Here is a 25,979-nt window from a genome sequence, read left to right as displayed (position 1 = left end):
AATCTGTGTTTGGTGGATAATTCTAAAGAAAATTATAAATTTTATATGATGCTGACCAATATCGCCGTAGCAACGAAATGGAAACTGAACGGCCAAACGTATTGTGACGTCATTCCTATAACGTCATATATATCGGGAGTAAAGGGTCAACTTTGTTTATATGATATAAAGTTAATAAAGTGCAATGAACCAATCAAATTGCATGTAGCAGGTAAAATTAAATTATTTCATTTTCATGAAATATTTGAAGTTAGAATTTCAATGTTCACATTTACATTTTAACTTTAAATGATGTAAAGTTGACCCTTGAAATCATTTTTTTTTTAGATAGAAATAATTGTTATATGAAGAAGATTTATTTTTAGCTGCTACATTGATAAGAAAAAGTGGGTTAGTTACTTTAGACAACTGTCTATTAGCAAGCACACTCTTTGCTTCTCAGGACAAGTGAGATCCAATCTGGAACAGCACTAATTAGAGCCAGAACCAATCACCAGTGTATGGGTTGATGATCACCAACATAGCCACAGACAAATAATGACTCCTACATTGTTTTCCATGCTCTGATATTACTTCACAGAACAGGATATTATCTGAAGAAACACATGGTGAATGTGGGTTTTTTCTCTCTTCTTTTTGTTAAATATTTTCTCTGTTAACAGGTTCTGAGAATATTTTTGAAGTTGACTTCACTAGATAAAAAAGCCCAGAAGGAGCATTGTAAGTTAGTGTTCCTAGCAAAATGGAGCTAGATGTTGACCTAGTTACAGGCTGGTTTTGTGAATGACTAGCTGCATTGAAATATTTCAGCAGGTTTTTCATGCATGTTATGAATGAAACTGTTTTCCTCAGGAATGTGGGATTTATTGAACTTACACATAGGCATGGGAAGACCATTTTCATCAGAAATGTATTTTTTTATGGGCTCACAAGTGATAGGACAGGTTATTTCTGAAGTAGGTATTAATTAGTATTGATGTTAATTCATGTGGAAAATGGATTTTAAAGTGATAGCAGAGCCTTGGATGAAAATGTTTATCATGCACCCTGTAAGGGGCCCATTTGCCAGGGAGGTAGTAACAACCTAGATGTTATGTATATAGATTGACAATCTGATAGGCAACACTAATGTTGAACTAGACCACATCCGCTCTCCTTATGAATGGCATTTTACAGTAATCTCCTTTCTCTCTGGGAAAAAAGTTTTGAAAGGTTTTTTTTTTACACTTTGTAACTTGAAATACGTGGGAAATTCAATTCTTTTTAGGTAGGTATTTATTAAATTCAATGGATTGATGAATGGGTTTTCAAGGAAAAATATGCGTGTTCTTATTTAAATATTTTTTTTTTCTTTTGTTTTTTTGTAATTAATTATTGTATATAATTTTATGATTTGTGTCGGTGGATGTTTTAAATCAGCTGATTTTTCAACCAAGAAAACTCGTTTCTATGCTAAAAGTTATTTAAATTAACAAGGAAACACTGGTGGACTGATTGACTATATTTAAAGTTGTTTAATTGAATTTGCAGAACACATGAAGATAAAATGGAAGAATAGCACCCGGAGATTGGATTGTTCACCATATTTGAGCAGTTAATCTGCTTAGTATGTCTTTGATAGATTGCTTTATAGGTAAGCCAAGATTATCTGTGGTATCACGGATCGTTGAGAAAATATTTGTAAAATATCTTAGTTCTGACCTGTAGTTTGTCTTTCTGTGTGCTCGGAATGTTTGAATTAACCTTCCATTAACATTGAGAAACCTTATTAATATCGTGGATACTGTGAAGTGTGTAGTATTGGTTTTTTTTCTTTTGCATGCCAGTTTACCTTACGTTTGCACATTCCTTAAGTAAAGATAAGAAAGATCAATATTTTGATACATTTAATCAGAACCTCTTATTTAACCTTTATTGTGGGGTCTCTTTTATATACCCCACATTGCTAAAAGTTCTAACACATGATTCTATATTTGATTTTTAAGTACAAGTTTATTAATGAATTAGAATCTCTCTCTCTCTCTCTCTCTCTCTCTCTCTCTCTCTCTCTCTGGATCTGGATCTGGAAATTTTATTGGATAAGTATTAACTTTTTAAAAAAATTCTTAACCACTTTTTTTTAACCACTCATTGTAAGCAGTTTTGCTGATGGCTACGGTGGGTAATAGACTTTTGGGGCATATGTAATTGGAGGAGGAGGACAGGTTTAAGCCTCTATTTATCTGTGGTTTACTTTTGGTCAGGCTAAGTGACCACAGGAATATAAAGTCTTTGATTTGTCCACAGTTTGTGGTTTGCACCTCATAATCTGATCTCGAGTCACATTAAGACTTAAAACCAATGATTAAAAAAAAGTCATTAAATCTAAGAATCTTATTTTGATATACTTAAACCTATTGAGTATGAAGGGGGAGTTATTTTTTTCTCTCTCTCTTTCTCTCAAAATCTAAGCAAAGTTTCACTTAAAATCTGTCATAAATCTGATGCACCAGTTTAAGCAGGTATTATTTTTTTTAACTATTGAAAAAAAAAAAAGCACTGGATTATCTTGAGTATGATCACCTGATTATCATGTAGGAAATAATATATATTTTTTCTTAATTAGGTTTTCTAACAATGAAAAAGTAAAAATAGGGAGAGAGGAACTTTCTATTTACAAAGAGATTATCTAGTACACCATTTTTACAACTGTATGCAAGCAGATAAAAGTTAATACTGTAATTATCACACACAGGTCTTTATTTCTGCATTTATTGACTGGCCAATTACATAGCTCTGACTGATACAGTCACTGCCTGAGATATCAAGGGGTGGGATTAGGAATCTACAATATAACCAGACAAATGACAATCACCCATTTAACTGGTGTGTACTTCCTTTACCATGGTCATCAATGCTTCTTTTTAATGTCTCATCTAGATTGATGTGTGAAATGTGACTTCACATGTTCCTGTTCATCTGTAACTCTCTGAAACCCACTACATGAGCCAGATTTTCTGCAGTTGACTGCTGAGACAGGTAATACTCACTGCTAGAGGATTCATTTACACCTTTTTTGTGACTTTTTTTATAAGGGTAAAAACTGTCTTTATTGTCTCACAACCCTAGATCTGCTTATAACCACCTATTTATTTGAATATATATATATATATATATATATATATATAATGATATATGTACACATGTTTGCAAGAAAAATTCAGAATGACACATTCAAAAAGAAAAAAAAAATCTTTATCTGTTAGCAATTTCAGCCATCTTGGCTCATGCATTTTCTACTTGTTGAATGGGAAATTTATATACATATATATATATGAAGCTTTTGATATTTCATTAATGTTTTCACTAAACAAAGATAATGAATAAATCAATTTTTAAAAAAAAAAAATGAAAAAGAACTACAATAAGCAAGGAAAGAGGCACGCATGAACTGCTTTACAATAAATTCATGTGGGTGTGTGGCAGCCTGATTATGATGGGAGATATAATGGAGGCTTTTTATAGCACAATATAAAGCAATAGTTGCCCACACACACTTGTGTACATACAAAAACATTGCATCCAATTACTCAGGAGCTTAATTCTAAATGGAGGCTCTTTTTATTTCATACTATTTGTTCCTGGCACAACAACCTTGCAGGTTATAGGAAGTACAACTTCTCTTCATATTGTGTTGCCAGAAGAGAGGTTTTCAGCAGATAAAATGTTTCTAGAAATTGCTGTTCTGATATAAGTGTTGCTACATGTTTAATATCACCTCTCACCTTAGGTTTTTATCAGTGTGGGCTCAAATAATGTGAGAAAGCCGTTGTTCCATGAAAAAGAACTCTCAATAGTCAGCCATGTAGCAATGGAGAGAATTTTGAGCACTTATTTTGATGACTGACAAACTGCATTCTATACTAGGCATATGTGCAAGTAATGTTGCTTATATAGTCACAAATACCTTAATTTTTTAGTTGAGACAAGTACATTCTTGCTCAGTTTGCAGTTTATCAGGTGTTTTATATCGATGGTAGATTATATAGCTTCTGTGAAGATACAAAAATCAAAAGAAATTTATATTTCTAAAAAAGATATTTCATTTAGTAGTATTAAAGAAAAGAACATTTGTATAACAACATATCAGATTTTATTTCCATGATCATGGTGAAGTTTTCTTCACCAACCTGTTAGTTACGGATAGAGAGGTTTGGATATCATCAGGAAGCATCAGGTGTAAATCTTCCGTCTTCAAATTACCCCTAGGCGGAAGTGTTTTATCTCTAAGCAATACCTACATGTGTGCTTGGTTGCTGTGAAGTTCAGTGTGCATGTGTGAAAGTTGAAATGGTTGATATTTTATGGAATTTTTTCTTCTTCCAATGAATCTAGTCCGAGTTAGAATTGAGATTCGAAAAGAATGTGCTCTAAACAATCTGGAAAGATACTCTCTTCTCATGGTACACAACACAATAAAATACAAATTTGTGAACTTAAACATAGTTCTGAAAAAATATAGTGATCATTCATACAGAGCATTCACCTCTAGTTCTGTTGTGTAGAAGTTAAATTTCAAGTTTCGTGGATATTTATTGGCAATGTCAAGGTCACAACAGTAGAGATACAAGATAACGATCAAAATTAAAAAATTCAGTTAACTTTAGTGCATGTTGGAATAATTTGTTAAAATTTAAAAGGATTAAATAGGAACAAAGTGCTTCAAAATTTTTAACAGACATTTTAATGAGCTAAATGTCTACAGTCTAGATGGGGAATTATCTTCTGTGCATGCAGTTAGAGAAGAAAATTTTAAATCTTTCATGATTTTAGTTGAGAAAAACACAATAGATATGAGCTGTCTTGGGCGTAGTTTAAACTGAATACATCATGTGAAGTGTTTAGAACTGATGGCTTACTGACCTATTTCAGGAATAGTTTGCAGTAATTCATGTGTACAAAAAGGGCATAGCCTAAATTGTGGTTTTGCAGCTTGTCTATGGATTCATGTTAACAGTTACCCCTCTTATTTCAATGGAATGAACGTTTACCCAAATGATTGGAAAAGTCTGCCCCTCAAATTGTATTATAAGTACAGCTATGTAAGTTTTGACTGATCAGGTAAAATTAAGCAAATTAATGTTTCTACTAGCTGACTGTTGGCATCCTCTCTTAGGTGAAGCAATTAATTGAGAAAATCAATTATTCAGATAATGCCTTATTCATGATTGTTTGTGAATGAAAAATTCCATATGCCTGTCAGATTGTTTGAATGTCATTTGCAACACACTTCTGAGCTCTCACTCTCAAATGTCATTTCTCTCAAAACTGAATATATGGAAGTATGTTAGTGACTATAAAAGGCAAATGTGGGGGGAAAATCCCCTATCCAAGAGAAAATGAGCAGGTGATTTAGTATTTGACTGATTGTCATAGATGCATGTAAAGCAACTTGTCTTTGTATCTTGACTTTCTTTGAGGAAGACAAATATCCTTGTGTGATCCCCTTATATGATAGTGTCCTCAGAAGAGCTTGATTTGCAATGGTGTCAGCGGTGATAACCGATTAAATGCTGAAGTACAGCCACTCCTCAGCTCTAAAAGGTTCATACAACTTCTATATATATGCACATCACATAACAATTTTCTGTAGCTAATCTTCTGACATTTGTCAAGACATGTATTGATTGATTTGGTATTTCAGGGACATAAAAATGAAGTGTATCAATAATATGATAGATGATTTTTTGGGAGGAGGAGGTTGTGTTTCCCTTCTATACTCATTTCCAGCCTACAGATACTCTGGTTGTAAAAGAGGATTGTCTTTTGCTGCAGAAGTGAACTGGCTCATTAAATCTGTTGGTGGAAAGTTAAGAAGAGGAAAAATTGGATTGATATGGTTGTTAAAACATCTCATTGAATTGGAGCAAAAGTGTGTCAGTTGTGTGAACTGATGTATTGATTAATAGGCAATGATTTATTGATAAGATGGTATCAGTGCTCCTCCTTCATCTGAGGTGTTGTAAATGATGCTGCAAGTTCCTTAAATGGCACAAATGTCATTTTTGTATTTTCACTCCCTAAACAGAAAAGGAATATGAAAAAGCAAGATACCATCTTTAATTTAAAAAAAAAAAAATGAAATTTTGTACAGTTACAGTACAGCTGATTGATCATCCTGTGTGATTTTTTTTTTTAATGAAAACTTCATGAAAGGCGTGCGTACTATGTGGAGTAGAGGAAGAGATTGCTGTATGTAAATAGGAGCATGAGGTTCAAGTCACAGGACTGTTGATTTTTAATTAGGCTGCTCTTAGCTTTGCTCCACTATTAATTGGTGTTGAAAATCAGCTGACCTTTTGCCTCATGATCGGCCTAATCTCGGAGCAGGGCAGAAGATCACCAAGCATGTAGGCTAATTCATCACTTACTGTATTCCTTCCAATTATGCAGCCAGCTTGTTGGTCATCAGTGTGGGATCTTGACCAAAGCTCCATCAGATATTGAGGTTATGAACATGATAAAAGGTGGAATTTTGGAAGCATGGAAGGATATTGATGTAGGATTTTTACCAAAGCACATGAAAAGTTTGGAGTGACAAAGAAATTGTTGCTTCTCTGAGTTTTCTTTTATATCAGTATGGGATTTGGTCAAAAGCTTCATGAAATGCAGTTATTAAGTTGCAGATGTGGAAATTTGGATGTAGTGAATTTTTTCTGCCACTTTTTAAAATCGGCATCTCCTAGTACTATATTACTCCTGAGAGTTCTTTTTTGCGTGCTAATGGGGTTTGCTTGGAGAAGGAAGAAATGCCTTGACTGATAGGAAACCGAAGGAGACCTACATAATATTGACTGTGTATGCAGATTTAAAATATTGTATCATATTATTTGTGCTGTTTTATAGATTTCCATTTTTGCGGGGTCGGTTAATGCTGTCTTGATCAGGATGAACTGCCCGACTATAGGCTCCTTGGCTTTCATGACGGTAAGAACATTTTCTCTCTTTTAGGCTTGATTTTTTATTTAGCTAATTCTGTTCAGTATAACATCATTATAGTGGCCAGAGATTTTCATAGTTAAACACATTTCTGCTTATGTTGCATAAGGAAACATCTGGTTGTATGTAGATGAAAAGTTTTTATTTTACTAGCAGACTGTTGTAACCAAATCAATATTTAGAGCACTTTATTTTGTTTGAATGACTGTCCAGGATATGAATATTAAAAAAATCCCAGCATTTTCATTTCTCATTTTAAAAATAATATTATGCAAAATATTTTTTTTTGTGTGTTAAGTAACTCTTTCTCTTGGTTGATTTAAAGTTCATCCTGTCTAAAATAATGCGGGGGAGGGGGGGGTGCATTAAAAAGAAATTGGAAAAGATTTCCTCGAAAAAATATTCCTCAATCCTTAAACAGGTAATGTGCCACAAGGGGTTTGTAAGATTAAGCAGATGTACTGAACATGAAAGGATGAAAAAGCACTGTTCATCCATCACAGAGACAATGAATAAGTTGCGTTGGAAAAAGCAGTCCTTTAGATGACGGAGAACTGATGTTTAAGATGAAGATATGGAATGATAAGAAAAAGAGATTGTAAACTGTTCGTGACTTTCAGACTGTATTTAAAGTTAATTTATATTCCGCCATCTAACCCCAAGAGGTCGATTGCCAAGAACCTGTCATGGCATAGAGTTGCCTTGTCCTGTGCTTATTTACATACATATGTACATGGCGTGTGTTCTGACGTGTTACAATGCCTTGTCAGTTTGAAAGAAATTAAGTAGGGGACCTTATAGTTTTCAAGCATTTGAATGAATTATTACTGATTTAGAAGTTTTCTTATTTTAAGCAGACATAAAATGAACTAATACACTCCCTAGAAACGCTAGATTTTCCTTTTCACTGATGTCGGAGATGATGAGATATAATTCATATACTTAGAATATGCCACCCAAAAAATGCATCAGACTCAGTGTGCATGAACTTGCACTTTCTGAAGCTTTTTTCTCCCATCTGAAACTTCAGACAGTGAGTGACGTCAGTTGGTGCAGATTAAGACAAATCTGGCACTGCTGAAAACAATGACTATAACTGTCAAAAGTGTGAACAAAATCTGAACCCACACGAAGTGCAAACAAACAAACAAAATATGCATGATGTTTTATGGCATAGTCTAAACTCCAGCATTAATTAAGGGTTTGACTGGAAGACTGTGACATACTGTAAACTTGCTCATTTTATGGGTTGTTTTAATGGTTTGGATATCATCAGAGAAGGTGGATTACCTTAAAGCAATAATTAAGAAGTTAAACAACCAGTAAAAATAGAATGTGATCATTTTTTTTTTTTTATCTCATAGAATCGGGATTAGTCTGAAGCAAAAATAACTGTCAAATCATTGCACATGTGAGAGTTTTATAAACATGTTGGAAAAACATGGACCTCAAATTAAGCTCAGTGATTTTGAATGAAAAAGATGCAAATTCGCATAGTTATTACTTTCTAACCCTTAAAGGTAAAATTCATTCATGACAGGATAGAGTTACTCTTGTTCAACTCCCATCTTCCTGATCAGCAACCCTTCAAGGTTCCTTAATCATGGTTATAGTGTTGGAGAGATGATTAAGCAATGGTCTTTTTTAAAGCAAAGTGCGCAGCATGAATGCGATTTAGCAGTGTTACTTTGTTTATCAAGCTGAATTTTGGATCAGACTCCCATCATTATCTTGGTTGTATAGTAGGTGTTAATTGATGCTTACAAAGCCCAGCAAAAATTAAAGATCAAGATCACTTGAAGGAAAACTTTTTAAATCTTTCAGGATTGGTATCTTGCTTAAAGACCTTGCACCATAGATCTTGGTTCCTTCTGATTTTTAAGTGTTAAAGGTCAAGGTCACTAACATGGGACTTTAGATAATTTCAATAGCGCTTGGAAGAATGTTATCTTATGATATGCCATGTTGTGACTAGATGCCATTTGTGAAGGCCTTAGTTTTATTTAGTGACTAGTAAAAACTAAGTAAATTCTATATGATTCAAGTAAATTTTAATAGTTAGGGAAAGCATTTTTTTCATAGAGAAATCTATTTAGGGTTCTGCTCTCTTGAAAACTCACCTTTACTTTGAGTGTAGGTTATTATATAGTTTGGAAGGTTTGCATAAAATAAAAACCATTAAAATGTTTCTTGTTTAACTGCATATGCTGCAGTTTTATGATGGTTTTCCTGCCTCTTGAACAGAAGGAATTATTATGTAATATTTCATTATAATTCACCAGACATGCATCCTATAATATCTAGCTTCCTGGCATACACATGTGTAATAGATTTTTACTTTTTAAGCCCAGAACCTTTAGCCTTCTCTTACTAAGTGGTTGGAAAAATGTTTGACAATGAAATGCACACAATAATTTGCAAAGAAAAATGTCATTTACAAGTACTTTGTTGTTAAAGTATGGAGACAGGCACTGGACAACATGATCCTTAGGTATTGGTCATGCTTCAGGCAAATTAAAATCTTTCAAAAGGAGCTCACATAGCATTCAAGGGATTTAAGACACCCACAGTCACTCCTGTATTTTAGAGGGAGTGGAGATATGAATATTAGGTTGACAATTTTGCGATGTAAATTAGGAACCACCTGTTACGTTTTGTAGATCTCATTTATCAAAGCTGTCGCATGGCAATACCTATGTTGATACAGGATGAACAATTTCATTTGGTGTGTATCTGAAAGTGCTCTGTAAAAGTTTCTCCATTTCCTGCAATCTCACAATACAGTTGAAAGGAAAAAATCCAGTAGTGTTAGTGCTTGTGAGTATCATGATACCTCACATATGTGAAACTTCTAATGAGAAAACCTTACCAATTCTCATGCGAGATTGCAAGATCATCTTGACTTTCTTCTCTTCTTGTCAGATTTTGCACCAGATATAATTCAATATTTTCAGGACAATGTCATAATTTTGCCAAAAGTCAGTGAGAATTTTAGCTCATCTGAGGTTTAAACTCCAGTAAGCTCTCCTGATTGACTATAATCTGCACATTTGTACCTGTGTTCTATCTGTGATCTTTAGTGTATGGCTTGAAATTTCCTTGTTTTCATTTTCTTCTCTAGAACTGCATAGCCCTTATAAACCAAATGTATCCAAATCATCTTAGTATATCGTCCTAGAGTAAAAGGGATTTAACTTGTTCCAGTAAAGGGTTAAATCCACTTCCAAAGGGAGCTAATTGAGAAAGAGGGTGCTGCTATATATGAAACTCATCTTGGTAGACCAACAAGCCTAGAAATGGTAGAACTGATAGCTTTTTAATGATTATATTATGTACATTAAAGCTTTAAAGCTCACTTTAGTGGTAATCTCTCAAGTGAGCCTTTCCAGTCGAGATTTGTTGTCTGTTGTAAACATTTCACCTTCTCTTCCAGAACCACTCAGTCAATTTTAACTTACCACAAAGCATGCTTGGGTAAATTGTATTCAAGTTTATTTAAATGAAGGGTCATTCTCTCTTCAAAGAAGAGATAATCATATGAAATTTTCCCAACAACAATATAGTAATTAGTTTGTGAAATGATATGCAAGCACCTGGAGACATGTACTGATGTATTTGGTTGAATAGCAGGACTTGGCTTATTGCTGAGCAGTCATGGGTGTTGCAGCAAGATCTCTGAATGAGCGAGGCAGCTCAGGTGAGTGTTGTGGCCTGTGGGTCTTTTGGTTCCAATTATGACCACTGGTCCAGGATGGAACATCAGAAAGCATTGGAATGAAATTGTCTGGGAACAAACGGGCTACAGTAGCATTCAAACATCTGGATGTCGCTTAGATGACAGATCATGGCTCCAAGGGATAGGGTTGGGTCACAGTAGGAATGCAAAGTAAATATGCTAGCATCCAAACCAATGTGACCCAGATCAGCATTGTAGATTCCAGCCAATTGACTTCTTTGATTGTGTTGTTTTGTTGTTGGTTGTATAAATGCAGAGGTATCCTGTGATAAAGAGACTGAAGAGAATGTTTAGGTTTTTTAAAAATATTAATAAAAGTTAAACTTCATGGGGGTTCCCAAAATCATGGCATAGATTTATTGCCTATATTTCATTTATCACCAATTAGCTGGTTAACTAGGAATTTCCTCTGCTGGTGTCTTGCTTTAGTAAATGTAGCACATATTGCTTGGTTGCTTCTCTCTATATTCTATATGTATAAAAGGGGAATTTCCACACATATCATTACAATAGTGAGTAGGAAGAGTAATTGATCAATAGGCAAGGAGCCAGATAGAAATGGTGTAGTACTTGATATTTGTGTTTGTAATGGAACATCCAGAAATCTATTGGAGGAATTAGTGTTTCCATTAATGCACGCGTTTTGATTGTGTTCCTGATAAAGATGGTATATATATGTACCAGAACAGGATATAAAAACTCGGGAATGTTAATGTGTGCTCTACAACAGAAAAAATGGGGGTAATAACATAACATAATCATATGGTTTTTTCTTTTTTCTTTTTGGATCTGTAATATTCATGTTGTATAGTAGTACAGTTGATATTAATTTGTAAAGTTTTCATTCATGAATTTATTGGAAATATGGTAGTGAGTTTGGAATGAGGCTGATCAGTCATGCATGGAGAGTAGTTTAGAAATGAAAGGTAATTGAGCATGAAATTGTATTATTTATCTTCAGATTGTGACAAGAGGATTTCCATGGAGAGGGTGGGATGAAAATTCCACCCATCTGAAATTGATAATTTATCATAAAATTTGGGAGAGGTAAAATCAATTTGTGTTGGAGAAGTAGGTTTCGAATCGTTCAACTTCTTCCAGAAGGTTCACTAAAGCATTACATGTGTACTTTTGTTTCTTTTATAAGTAGGTGTTTGATAAATCTATGCAGTCTGGGTGTTTGATAAATCTATGCAATCTGGTTGTAAGCGTGAGCACAAAAGGGATATAATTGTCAAGTGGATTGATTGGTATACGTTTGAAGTCCTGTCGTTTCATGTAGAAATATTTTGTATTCTCTCATTTTTGTTCAGAAATTTATGTTATATCCCTACAGGCCAAAATTCTGTTCGGTGGTCAGATTTCTAAACAGGACACACAAAACGAAAATTCTGAATCTTGCCCAGCTCATGAAATTAGCATCGACAAATGAAAAGGGTACAAAACTAGCTAATGTAACATTCTTGTCGGTAATGAGTGTTCTAGGTGTTGCGGTATTTTACATGTACGTGGGCCTAATTCTGGCTGTGTACAAAACTATTCCCAGGCTATAAGGTGTAGCTAGGTCATTGGCTCGTATGTAATGGAATTTTTATATAGACCAGGTGAAATGTTTGGAGTCCCTTTTATATTACCTGTGTGTCCTTTGTAGGACTAGGCAAGTTTTTATCTACCACATTCCAGCTGTATGTTAGGAAAATATTTTTGCTCAATGGCTCGATCTCCTATGGAAAAAAGGCTACACCAATCGCAGATTTTTTCCCCCTATTCGATATGATCTATTGTGTGTGCATGGTTAAGTTATTAGGGATTGGGTCAGGTAAGTGTCCTTGTATTATTATTATTTTATACAGAGTTAAATTGAAGGAAGACAAATATTTGCTATTCACCTGTAGTGCGTTTTTAATTGAGGATTTAACTTGCTGTGGTGAATCTTTGGTATGCCAGAGACTAGCTGACACAGTTTTACTGAGTGAGCTAGAATACAATGTCAGGAATGTATTAATTGTATAACAAACAATCGTGGGGGAAAAAGGTAGGTAGACTTGTATTATTTAGGGAATAAAATTCCATCTTACTACACGCAATAGATGAATGCTTTTTTATGTGTGGTTCTGCATTTCCTTGGTTCGCTTGGATTTGAGGTAATGGGTGAATTAACAGCAGAGGTATTTGATGATATATTTATCAGCTTTTTAAAAAAGTTTATAGATGGTATCCTTCAAGGATTTGGAGATAATGATAGATTACCGAATAACCTGAAACTAATATTGGTAGATTCCTATCTCTGAAATTTTATTTATTGGAAACATTTGCTTTTTTAAAATAAAATTACAATTTTCATAAATTAAGTTGTGGCTTGAGACAGTGCATTTTGTTTAAGGTGTGTTGTGAAGAAGTACCAACATGAAGTATCATTGCATTAGAGAGAAAGCTTCTAAGATTTATTGTGGATTTTCCCTATTTAGATGGAGGGTTTAGGTACTGGCAAAGCTTTCCAGAACAAGAAATATTGATGGATTTTATGGGGCTGGATCATTTGAAGTAACATTGCACTCATAAACTACATATTTAAAAGCTAGATATTGTTAAGGCGAAGTAATTGGAAAGAATGATATGCAAATGCTGAAGAGAAACTGAAAGTTATGGCACAAACAGTATAAGGGCTGTGTATTTTGCCAATTTTTTTGTTTGATTATAGATTGTGTAAGCATTTAAGAATGACAGATTCCCCAAGTCTTCTTATTTCATTTATTAATTGAGTTCCACCTTAGAAAACACCTCCACATGGGCATATTGCCAGATGTCTGGAATCTTGCTTGTTCACGAGTCTGATACAAAGTTGCTTCAGCTGTATTTCCTTGGGTATTTCTTCAGACTGTAACACATTTTAACCTTACACCAAATTGTATGGGGTTCCCACCCCATCCCCAAAGTTTTTACTTTGCACATGCATGAATGTAGATTCAGGGACAGGGAATATTATCTGGTGTAAAACTTGACTGTTTTCTGCAATTTTAACCGAAGTGTAAATTTCAACAACCAAAAATCATACCGTACAGGGTTTTTTAAGGTCTTCATTTCAAGGGCCTGGGCCTTTCCAAATGGGGAAAATAGCGACATTTGCTTGAAATTGGGGAAAATGTTTTATACAAGGAAGTAGGGAGAAAACTAATCCAGAATACATTAAGGATTGGACTCCTTCTGATTTTCAATTTGGTCAGTGCTTACCTCATTCAAATAAGCAGAGGCCAAAAAAAAAATTAGGTTTACTTGACAATTTCGAAGCAAAAATTGTAATCTGTGGGCCTGTGAAGAAGATTTATGAACAATTAGACTACCCTGCTTGATTTGGTTTTTATTGTTTGTGAACTCCAAAGCAAAAAGTGGGGAAAATACCTGCTTTTTAGCATTGGGAAAGGGGCCTTATATCAGCCCCCTACAGACCTACCCACCCATCCCCCACACCCCAAATCCCTGATACCATATGAGGATTTTGATAATGTCTTTGTATGGTGGTTTCTCACAAACTGTATCTATGCTCTGTACTGACATTTCATCTTTACAGATGATGGACTACCTTTTTTGACAATGGCTGCATTATTTTCACATGTAACCTATAAGAAGTCAACAAAAAGCATGAAACATATCATCTCTCAAAGTCACTTGAGAACTCTATGGATGTTTCTTTGTCTGTGTTTACATTTTCAATCAGAAAACAATGTGGAATATTTATGAAAATGATATACACGATAATGACAGATGCCAATGATGAGTACTATTTGGATTGCAATTGCAGACAACTATTCCTTCTGCACAGACAAGATTCCAGACAGATTTATTATCCTGAACCTTATTGAACTGAACTCTTCAACAGAAAGGCAAACCCATTTTGACAGACAGAAAGAAATATTTCACAGGCTTGTGACCACCCAAAATTCTACAGAAAATTCATGTAAACACTGAAAATGTTTGGATGCCTTTTAGAAATATTCTAGTGTTGTCTTAGTTTTTTCAAAACTTCCCCAATTTCAGATTGAAATGACATAATACTACTAATAATTGGTATAAATAAAGATCAAGCATACAGATGATGAACTTCTTCAAAGATTGCATTTGCAATTCCATATTTTCAAGTGTTAATTTTTGAGAGAAAAAACATGATTTTGTCCAGGGTAGTTTTGCAAGCAACAAGTCTTTATGCCATTAATTAGAATATTGTTTTAAAACTGATAAATTTTTAATTGAACCATTTGAATTACTCCAAAGAATAAACAAGGAAATTATTACATTTACAACCGATAGAGAATCGTCTAGCAATAATTTAAAAGGATGCATCAAGCAGCATGGAAATGTAATGCTAGCTGCAGACACAAGTATATTTGTGGTGCCACAAATTGCACTATGAAGTTGCAACAAAGTGGCAAGTTGCTGTACCAGTACAATTTTATTCCCATCCTTTATGTCAACTGATGGAGTTAATGACAAAATGGACTCTAGGTTTTTGTATTGCAGCAATATTCTGCTGCGGTAAAGATCAATGAACAGCGAGTAAAGTTAAAAATACTATACTACAAACTGTTAGATCAATACATTATTTAGTTCGCCAACCTTCACATTGCATAGTGTCTAATCTAGTGGGTGTTTTCATTAAATAATCCATCCATAGTACTGTTGAGTAGGCAGGGTTTCCTTGTGTTCTTTTTCATGAATCCATACAACTTTTTTCGTGACAGATACGATGATGAAATTGGTTTTGTTTGTCATTATTTTGTTGCCTGCCGTGTTCATAAGAAGACTAAAAATGTTGTGTCTAATTCATTATCATACTTTAAGCTTTACAAGTCATGTTTTATTTTTTATCATTAATTAATTTCTATTCATTTCAGGGTCTCCTTGAGAAAGCTTCAAAGGTATGTATTAATGAGAGGACAACGTTATTGCTGTTTGTTCAAAGACCATACTAGCGATACAGTTAAAACTGTCTAATCTGACACCTGTGTGATCTGTTTCACTGTATATTTTGACCCTAGTTTACCAAATTTTGATGTTCCTTACACTGCAATCTGACATTGTGTCTTATCATGCTCAATAAAATTTTCTCATGGAGTATGTTGGATTGGACAGATTTACCGTATTGATAGTTAGAATTTCAGCATGTCTTTGGTGGATATAATTCCATTTGGACAGGTTCTGTCTTGAAAAATCTCTGAATGCAAGACATTTTTAATTGCCAGTAAGCAATTTCAAGTTATACAATGAAAATTTGATTTATTGTATTTTGTTCATTGTCTCTTTCAAGAATTTTTCACTCGTATGGAGACGGCATCATTGCCGGTAAAGAGCTGCAAAATTTAGGCCTATGCTCGGCGCTTACTGCCTTTGAGCAGGGAGGGATCTTTATCGTGCCACACCTGCTGTGACACGGGACCTCAGTTTTTACGGTCTCATCCGAAGGGCTGCACCCATTTAGCCGCCTCTTACAACAAGCAAGGGCTTCTGAGGACATATTCTAACCTGAATCTCCACAGGAATGAAGGTTTGAAACACATCTGCTAGATTAAATGGGTTACAGACACTAATGTGAATTTATATGAGACGGAGAGGATGCATTTGGTACATTGTTATACAGACCAATTTTTTTATGTTTTTCGAGACATTGTGTCAGACATATTTTACACAGAAACAGTTGCAGTAAGCATTTTCAAATTTCCTGCTTCTGTGGAGGCTGTCACTGACAACTTGTGACATCATTATGTCTCAAAGCAAGAGCCTCATCAAGTAGTGTTATTTAGAAATGAGTTGTAGTTCGAGTTTTTTGCATGAATAAATGAAAAATGGAAGATGACTTTCTGTATCAGTATATCCCTATTCCTGTGTTAAAAAGAAAATTTATGTGTAGTAGGTTAATACCCAATTTTGAAGAATGTCAGAACAGATGTGTGATGTGTCTTATTTTAAGAGGGAGAGGGCTGAAATAGACTATGCCTGCTGCCCAATCCCATTCACTTGTTAGTGAATGAAATATTGTTTGAATTCAAATTTTAAGATATCTTAATTGTAACTTGAAAGAGTTGATATTGTGATTGGCTACATCCACAGTATCAATAAGATTGTGTAATGGAATCAACACAGTGACATCACAAATTAGATGATGAACTTTTTATACTGAACATCACTCTCCAGTAACTGATAAGTTATGACATTCAAATTAATCTACAAGTTCTCTGATGCATCATGCATACATAATGGTAACACAAGAAGTAATATTGCCAGTTTTGATTTTGAATGAGCAAGAGACATTTGATCTTTCCCTTTAACTTTTTTTTTATAGTTGTTGGAACAAACAAACATCCATCTTCTATTTTGGGTCATGCAGCATTATTCAGAATTCAGGAGATTAGAATAGCTGTATGGTTTTTAGTATTTGCAGATTTGAGATAAATTGACATAGCATATGATAAAGAGAAAGATGTACCTGACTTACATGTACATATATATATAACTTTTTAAGTAGACTGATTTTGAACTTGGGTCCCTAGAAATACGCCCACTAACATTTTTGCAAATGTAATAATGGACCAACTATTGACTGCAGACTAGCCAATGTGTAGGAAATTCAGCATTGAATAAAGGAAAGCAAATCATGAATACACAAATTAAAAAAAAATGACTTTATAGCTGGTTGAATCTGTTTTGGCAGTTGCATATTGTACATCTAATCCAGAATAAACTGGTTTTATTGCAAAGATGTTATTTCTTTACAGTATGCAATCATAGGACAATTGATCTGCACATTGTTTAGATGTTCTTCCAAATTGTTGGGTATATTATTTGCAAATTGAAAGGTTACAATATGTATTGTTTTGGCTCAATGCAACACAAATTGGGCATTCATATTGGAAATTGGCCACTCTTTAGGCAACAATGTTCATTTTTAGCCCCAAGTTTTTAAGAAATGCTGCTTAATCATTTATTTCATGGATCAACACTACAGTGGGTCCAGTTTGTCAGAACTGATATTGTGATGTGTCCAGACTAGTGTTTCAGACTGTCCATGCTCATCATGCACCGAGTGTTTACCTCAAAGAAATGTGTAATTAGCAGTATATCTGTAGTTAAAAAATAATACTGCTGTAGTATATACTGTTGATGCACCTAGATATGTCTTTCAATTAATTCACAGTACAACCCCATGCTTTAAATTCACCATAAATCAGGAACTACAACTCTTATTATACACGTATGTAATTAAAGGACAATAACTCCAGTCAGTACAACTTTATAGTAAAGTATTTGAATTGCAGGCAAATTCTGTTATTTCATTGATAAATGATACTAACAGTGTAAACCAATACTGTGACTAATTTTTACCAGGAACTTGTGCTAATCCTGAGGCCATATCAATATGAGCTGTCTTCAAACTTGTGTACACAGTGTGGGACTGACAACCGGTAGTGTTTTTTAAACAGTTGTTTGTTACTTTTCAAGGAGATGAAAACAATCTTGTCCAATTATGATTGTGTCGTTACTGATTTTTATTTTTATAATGAAGTACTGACTTCCTCCTAAAATGGAAAACATCAACATATCGAAATAGAAAAGACAACATCGTGAATATTTTATCAAAAACACAGGTATGAATTGAACAATTCTGACATGAATTTAAGGTGTATGTAAAGTATCAGAAAATATTCCTGATATTTGTAGGAAATCATCTGAAGCATTGTTGAAATCTTGATGGAAGAATTCACTTTAATTTGCTTATTGTCTTCCAAAAAATAGATCCTGGTTATGTTATAGATATTACAATACTGCTTTATAGACCTTTTTGAATAAGGATTTCCATCGCCGTTCATGTTTCAAAAAAATGTTCTTATGATATAGACATCATTCTGAATTCCTGCAACAGCTCTCTGATACTCGATTTGTTGACAGATTATTGTGACATTGTTACATCACAGACATCGACATATCATTTGCCATTTCAGTATGATTGATGCACCAACATTTGTTATGCTTGAAAGGAATCAAGATGGTGAGATTTGTACTGGATGGAGTACTAGAAATACTTTGAATTGTATTGTCATTTTGTACTGGATGGAGTACTAGAAATACTTTGAATTGCATAGTCATAGTGTTGAGGATGAGGTCAGAACAAGAAAATTGTGTCCATAGAGGTCTGGTAAATGGTTTCATCAGCAGAACAGAATATACTGATGAAAAAAAGTCTCCAGCAAAACACATATTGACTGGGGTTAGATGTGAAACCCCTCGATCGAACTATTGCTTTCTGCTTTCCATCATTGGGCAATACTTCATCCCGTGGGACTTGTCCTCAGACTCGGTCAACAATTGTATTTTGTGTTTCGGTTCCTACTTCAGATGATGATTACATTGTTTTAATGCGGTATTCTAATGGTACTGTTTTGTAATATGTATTTTGATTTCCTAGTGTACTGAGGTTTGAAGCAGTTAAAGGAGCATTAAGGAGACGTAAAATTTTCGATTGTGACATCATAGTAGAATAACGCAAAAACGTAACATCAAGCTTAAACATTTTGTAAGGTATATTATTTTTTAAAAGCAAAATCCAATGAAATGGGACGCAAATATCATGCAAAATTGCTTTTGAATGATGGCCGCAAACTTTAGTTTTCCTGGCTGCACATTAGCAGAACCATTGGATATTTGCAACCATTAATTCGGCATTAATGGGCTCAAATAACATATTCTGTCAGTGATATACTAGTTCTCACAAGAATTGATTCTTTCCAGAGTTTGAATCAATCCACAAAAATGTACATCACCTTGTCATGCACAATGATATGTAAATAGTATAAGTCAAATATCCCACCTGAAAATAGATGATAGATATGTTTGCTAGTAGTACACTGTGCTTTAGTGAGATTTTCTGATATAAAAGATTTGCTTAGCATCTCTGTATGTTGTCAGCATTGGCATTGATGGTGCATTTATAAATTTTCACATTCTTAGAACAATTTTAGCAATTTCATGCAAATTTTGCAGAAAGTATTCTTGAATTGAATAATGCTCCTTTCCAAAGAGAGATAACTTCGAAATGGTGAGATTCAACCATCAAGCTTTATATTTTTAAAATGGGAAAAGTATCTAAATGTTAAAGAATTATATATTATGAATTAATTTTTTAAAAACACATGTAGTGTCTGGGTAGTGCATTTACTCCTTGCCTTTACATAATATGAGATTATGAACTTGCTTAGATTATGTGGTCCCCTACACACTGCAGTGTGCCACAGTAGACACAATGTATAGCAAAATGTAATATCGATTATAGCTGGGACAAGACAACAGATGTGTGATGTCATAGCATATGTTTTGATGTCATAATACTCTGTACAACTGAAGCAGTAGAGGGTCCAAATTATGAGTTTGGTTTGTTCAACAGAAAGTACAAACCTTTGGGGTTTTCCACATCTAAAGTGTAGCAACCTCTCTCATGTAAAATTTCCAGTTTCAATGTGATAAACCAAAAAAATCAACCATGCCATTTCGTAAAAGATTCAGAAATTATACTTTAAAAAAGGGGGAGGGGGTTTAACTTATAGCAAACCTGGATCATACTTTTATTTACAAGATGCGAATACTGAAATATTTAATCAGTGGGATAAAGATTAAGATTCTGCACAGTACAATGCTATATTGTTCTAATTATTTGTCAATGCTACATGGGGATTATATACATATTATATATTTTAAAGATTTAAGGATATCGCCACCTTGACATTGAATAGAGAATATGAAGTGGGGTTTTTTCTTCTCAAAACTTTGCGTTGTCTGTTGTTGGTGTCGTCATTGTCGTAAACTTTTCACAATTTCGTCTTCTCCAGAACCACTTGACCAATTTCAACCAAACTTGGCACAAATCATCCTTGGATTCTCTTGTGTATATAAACTTGCACTCACCATAACAGTGGCAGCCTCAACATGTTAAACTTAGAACCCACACTTCTTATCAAAATCAGGCAGATAGGTATTGATGAAATTGTCATCAAATCTAATTATGATTTAACATTTGGAAATTGAGTAACAGGACAATAGTTTTTTTGTGTATAGTGCTTTGATTTTGTCATTTTTGATCTGCCACTTTGTTTCTAAGGGTGTGTTATTAACTGGATCAAGTAAATAATTCTTTTACTTCTGAGACCATCAGAAAATAATGCAGCAATGTCTGAGTGGAAACAATTCTGTCAGAGACGCTTTATTGTTGCAGATGGAAATTTCTTATACAATCCAGATGGGTTTTGAACATTCAGTAACCATAGTCTTGATACAGGAAATTGAAATGACAAATCCAATAGGCTTTGTGTTACCCTATAAAACATGAAGCCCCAGCCACTCTTCTTTTTTGGAATTTTGTTCAAACCATGACCCTGGGACTAGAGTAGGGGATTGATTAAAACATTGAGGTCATGGGCTTCACGTTACAAATGTATAATGTTTCAATCAATTAAACTTGTAAATGTCATTAGATTAACATTTCGAAAGGGAATTTTGTATGTGGGTGTGATGCCCACAGTGTGGGAATATGTCTTTTATTTCGCTGTGATTCAGCTTATTCAGCTTGTAGAACCAACAATGAATGATGTAATAAGCAGTAATTGTTACAAAGATAGATTAAAAAAGAGTGAAATGCAGTGTATAACTAATTCTGCTTTATTATGGGAACGGGGTCAACAACAGTTTTATTTTAACTAATAAGATAAAATTATAGACTTATAAACATATTGAACATTGAATTTAATGGTAGGATAGTTACATACTAGCTGTTTTGAAAGCTTGGGTAGGGTGAATTGAATCTATATGGTCAGTCGGTGAGGACAATGGTAAAAAAATAATTAAATAATAAGAAGTATAAAAAAGAATTTATACTTTTCAACAACAAAATAAAGTGTAACAGAAAGGGAAAAAATGCAATGGACCAGACCCAGCTTCAAATCCTGCATTTTCTCCCAGTTACATTAGGTGTCGTAGACCAGCCCATGGAACTGACAGGTGAGATTGCCTGCCAGGGAAAAAAGATCCTGGGTTAGTGTCTTCAAGGTGTGAAGACAAATGTGGTGGTCAGACGGGTTCAATCACCGAGGGCCAGATAACTGAATTATATATGAATGAAGATTTCTCCAAAGGAAAATAAATAATTTCAGTGACAAACAAAGCTAATAATTTATTAGTAAAACTCTTAGAGGACATATGCAAGAAATTAAATATCATTTGTATTCCATTTATTTAAGAAATGAACATCCATTTATAATGTAATGACCATATTCTGTATTTCATCAATGGTTATGTAGTTCACTACAAACCATGATATCATTTTTAAAACATATTTAATGTTAAAGTCTATTGGAATAGCATAAATGCTGTCAAATGCCTCATAAAGAAAGTCAAATTAAGAAGAAATGTCTTAGTGAAAAGTTACATAGTCGTTGGCTATTAAATTTTGCTAAGATTTGAAGAATTTTTTGATATTTTCTAATTTTTGTGAAGAGCAGGTAACTCAGCTGGAAAAAAAAATTAAGTGCAAAAAGTGAACATTATGGTTAACTGTTTTAAAGTCTTCTAAAGCTGATCTGTAATGACTTGTAAATTATTTTGTTGAAATTAATCGTCTGCAACAACATTCAAATTTGTTGAAATATTTTTCATTATATATGGAATAGCGTAAGGAGGAATAGCGTAAGGAGGAATAACGTACCAGAGAAATCTGATATGGATGGAAAGTGGAGGTTGTGTTGAATGATATTTCAAAATTGAAAACTTTCTAATTACCTTATTTAGTTTTTTAAAAAGTCAGTTTTAGTCGAAAGTGATCTGGAAAAAGAAATTGAAACCCCAGCTGGACTCAAACCTACAATCTACAAATCAACAGTCAACACTGGTTATTTAACCTACTGAGCTTTCGAGCTCGGCAATTAGATTTAAAAGAAATATACAAGTAGTGCTCATATTTTTAATTTGATTTGAGTTTCAAAAGAAAGTCAGCCATGGTGACGATGTTTTATTCCTCCTTAATGCAAGAAACCATCAATCTGATTTTAAAAATCAGCTCCTAGATCCGCTCCTCTCTCTTTTTTTAATGTCGCTAAATGTGTAGCGACTTTTTTTTTAAAAAGAGGAGCGGATCGAGGAGCTGATTTTAATCAGATTGAGAAATCATTGATTTGCTGCGTAAAATACCTTTTCTTCACACAAGGCCAAAACAGAAATTAAAAGTAGTCAGTAATGCATATAGCCTTGGTTTTCCTGCAGTTTGATAAACTGTTAGATTGAAACCAAGCGAATGAAGCTGTGAAATAAAAGCTATATTAGCTAGTATACGTTATGCAAAGAAAGTGGACTTAAAACTGAATTTGATCTATGTGAAAACAGAAATTATAAAGAGCTAGAAAGCAAAACTGAATTGTTGTAATATCAGCACATATTTGAATAAAACCTAATCTGTCATGAATATAAGATAAAGTCTCATTGTTTTATCATCACAATAAATTGATACGATGTTTATCACCAAAAAAATCTTGACAATATTGCTTTGAAGATATAGAAGAAATGTTAGGAACAGTTAGTACATGTATGTACAAAGAGAAATAACTCTAGCTGTTTTTTCCACCTTGAGATGGTGCAAGAAAGACAACTCCTTGCAAGTTGTTCATAGTGATTACTAACAAAAGTATTGATTTGAAACATTGCAAAGTATATTTTATCTATGTGGGTTTTTTTTTAAACTGTAAATTATTGTGATGTAATGTTTCTGATTCACCATCTGATTATATTGGCTGTTTTGAAAATGCTTCCACACTCGTTCTTTTATATTTGCAATAAAGCATTTTGTTGTCAAAGCCAAGTTTAATTAGATTGTCTGGCTAATCGATCAATCTAAATTTGGCATTACATTATGATATTGTGGCAAGTGTATATATAAAAGAAAGACTTTACAAAATTGCAGAAGTTTTTTCTTTCATTACAATTTATAAACAAGTGGTTGTACAAGAGTTGTCTCTCTTTGCCAACTACTGCTGCTTGCCCAGTTTTCCGTAAATTTTAACTAAATATCTGTTTGGCTCATGTAACCAGTAATTTAAAATCGTGGTTGCTCAAGGTATGAAAATATAGTTATTAAGTGGTTAAGGTATGAAAGCAGATAACTGGATGATAATCGAAGTGTCAGCCTTATTTATTGGTCACATGTGTTAAAATCCTGATAACATCTCCCTGTGCTGGTCTAAGATGCCTCCTATCAAAAATAATATGTAACAAAAGCTTGAAAAGAAATGAATACCCACATACCTGAGTTTTCATTCTGTGGAAAACATCATAAATCAAAAGGTGTGTGTTACTCACCTGGTGTTTTACTGATTCATTTTAAAAAAAAATCAATTTTGGTGGATATAGCTGCTTTGAAATACCCTGAAAATTTCTCTGAACTGTATCGTTAATAATAGAAATATGTCATGTGATTCATGCAATGTAATTAATGTTACCAAAAAATTTACATAACATTGATGTTCCTGTGGTAAAGTAAAATTTAATGATTTTTTTGAAAATATGATTTGTGAAAGAAAATTCTAAGAAGATAAGAAAATTGGATTGGTAATGGATTCTTTGAAATGACCCAATGAAAGTGAGGGAGTTTGTATCCAGTATTGTATAGTGTTTAATAATGATTTTATTAGTGAAATAAGCTTTTATGTGCTTTTTGTTGAAAGAATCCTGATTGGGTTTAAACAGAATCGGTTGGGGATAGGACTTGTATCATGATGCTTAAGATTTCCCATGACTATTTCTCACCTATTAAATATCTTATTTATTGGACCACAGTTATTAATTATTGTATTATTCATCTTGTCAGATAAACAAATTTGACTTTTAGATTATTCTTAATGAATTCATGCTTTAATTTTCCATCTAGATGTATACCACCTTTGATCTTAATCTTGTGCTCTTCAGTTAATGATTTGTAAACAGTTTTAAAAATCCTCATTGGTCTTGAGATGATTCTTGAAGCATGCTATTTCTCTCTCTCTCTCTCTCTCTCTCTCTCCTTACATCATTTTTTGTTTGTATCAGTTATTGCTGCAGGTATAGTTTGCATTCATAACTGCTACATATAGCACTTAAGAATTTAACTTGACAAAACTGACTTGCCTCCTGGAACTCACTCATGTACAGTGATAGTGGTACTTCTACCGAAAAGTTGTTTAAATGTTCAGGACTTCAGCACTCCACTGTGTCGACATAAATAGTCTGGTGACCACCAAAATTCTCAGATTGATCATAATTTTTCAAGAGTGCATGTCATGCTTGTGGTTTGGGGTCAGAACTCATAATGGTTCAGAGGTGTACATTTTATGCTTGTCAGAGCAAGACCATTTTAAGGCACCTGTTCAGGAGTAGGTAGAGAAAGAAAACCTGAACAGCAAAGAGTTGATACAGCCTCATCATTTTTCCAGATTTGGCTTTGATATGTGAAAAATTGTATTTAATACCGGAAATTTAAAAACCACAAATTGAATCATTTTTGTAAATCATTTGAAAAAGTTTCACCTTTGCAGAATTGCTGATTAATTGTTGCAGATCATGTTTTCATTTTTAAACTGTTGCGTTTTGAACCGAAATGGACTTGAGATTAATGTAATTGAATGCGATCAGAAATGATGTTTGCATTCATATTTTATTAGCAACTGATATGCTAAAGCAGTTGATTGAAAAATAAAATATTTCTCTCTTTAAATCTGTTCAACTGGATGAAGTAAATAAAATTGTAATTTTACATATTTTCATGGAGACACTAGATTTTGATTTGTTTGTTGTGTAGAAAAATACTTGTCCTCAATCTGAAGTGTATAAAATGTTCTGAAAGCAAAATTTCTCATCACAAATGCATTTCTGTGATTGAAAGGAAAGAAACTTGCATAAAACTCAAATTATATCATGAAAAAATATCTTTGAGATGGGTGGTGACGTAAGGTTTAAGATTCCAGGCTCATTATCTTCTGCCGATCTCCGAAGATTTGCTGGTGGAAACCATTTTGTGTGTGTTACTCCCTATGTTTTCTAACAGGTAGTTAGAACATGGTGTACATCAGATCGCACATGCTTCATCAAATGACGCAAGTTTCAGTGAGTGATCGGTCACATTTGATTTACACATTCTGCGAAAAGTTTGACTTTTCATGATGCTGAAGAATGCTGTGTATTTAGGGAAATCTATCATCTCTTACTT

At 33.7% G+C, this 25,979-nt stretch overlaps 1 long non-coding RNA gene across 2 annotated transcripts in view; it reads left to right on the top strand.

Moving 5' to 3' along the window:
• The window catches only part of LOC125668574 (uncharacterized), a 58,856-nt gene that overhangs the window by 8,602 nt on the left and 24,275 nt on the right, over window positions 1-25,979 (top strand). For both annotated transcript variants that reach the window (XR_008802502.1, XR_008802503.1), the window contains 4 exons: window positions 1,531-1,633; window positions 2,920-3,018; window positions 6,886-6,966; window positions 15,604-15,627. This is a non-coding gene — a long non-coding RNA (uncharacterized LOC125668574). The remainder of the gene's footprint in view (window positions 1-1,530; window positions 1,634-2,919; window positions 3,019-6,885; window positions 6,967-15,603; window positions 15,628-25,979) is intronic.

The sequence above is a fragment of the Ostrea edulis genome, chromosome 4 (assembly GCF_947568905.1).
Source record: "Ostrea edulis chromosome 4, xbOstEdul1.1, whole genome shotgun sequence".
NCBI classification, from domain to species: Eukaryota; Metazoa; Mollusca; class Bivalvia; order Ostreida; family Ostreidae; genus Ostrea; species Ostrea edulis.
The sequence above is the reverse complement of the archived record's forward strand: the minus strand, read 5'-3'. Positions and strand labels throughout refer to the sequence as shown.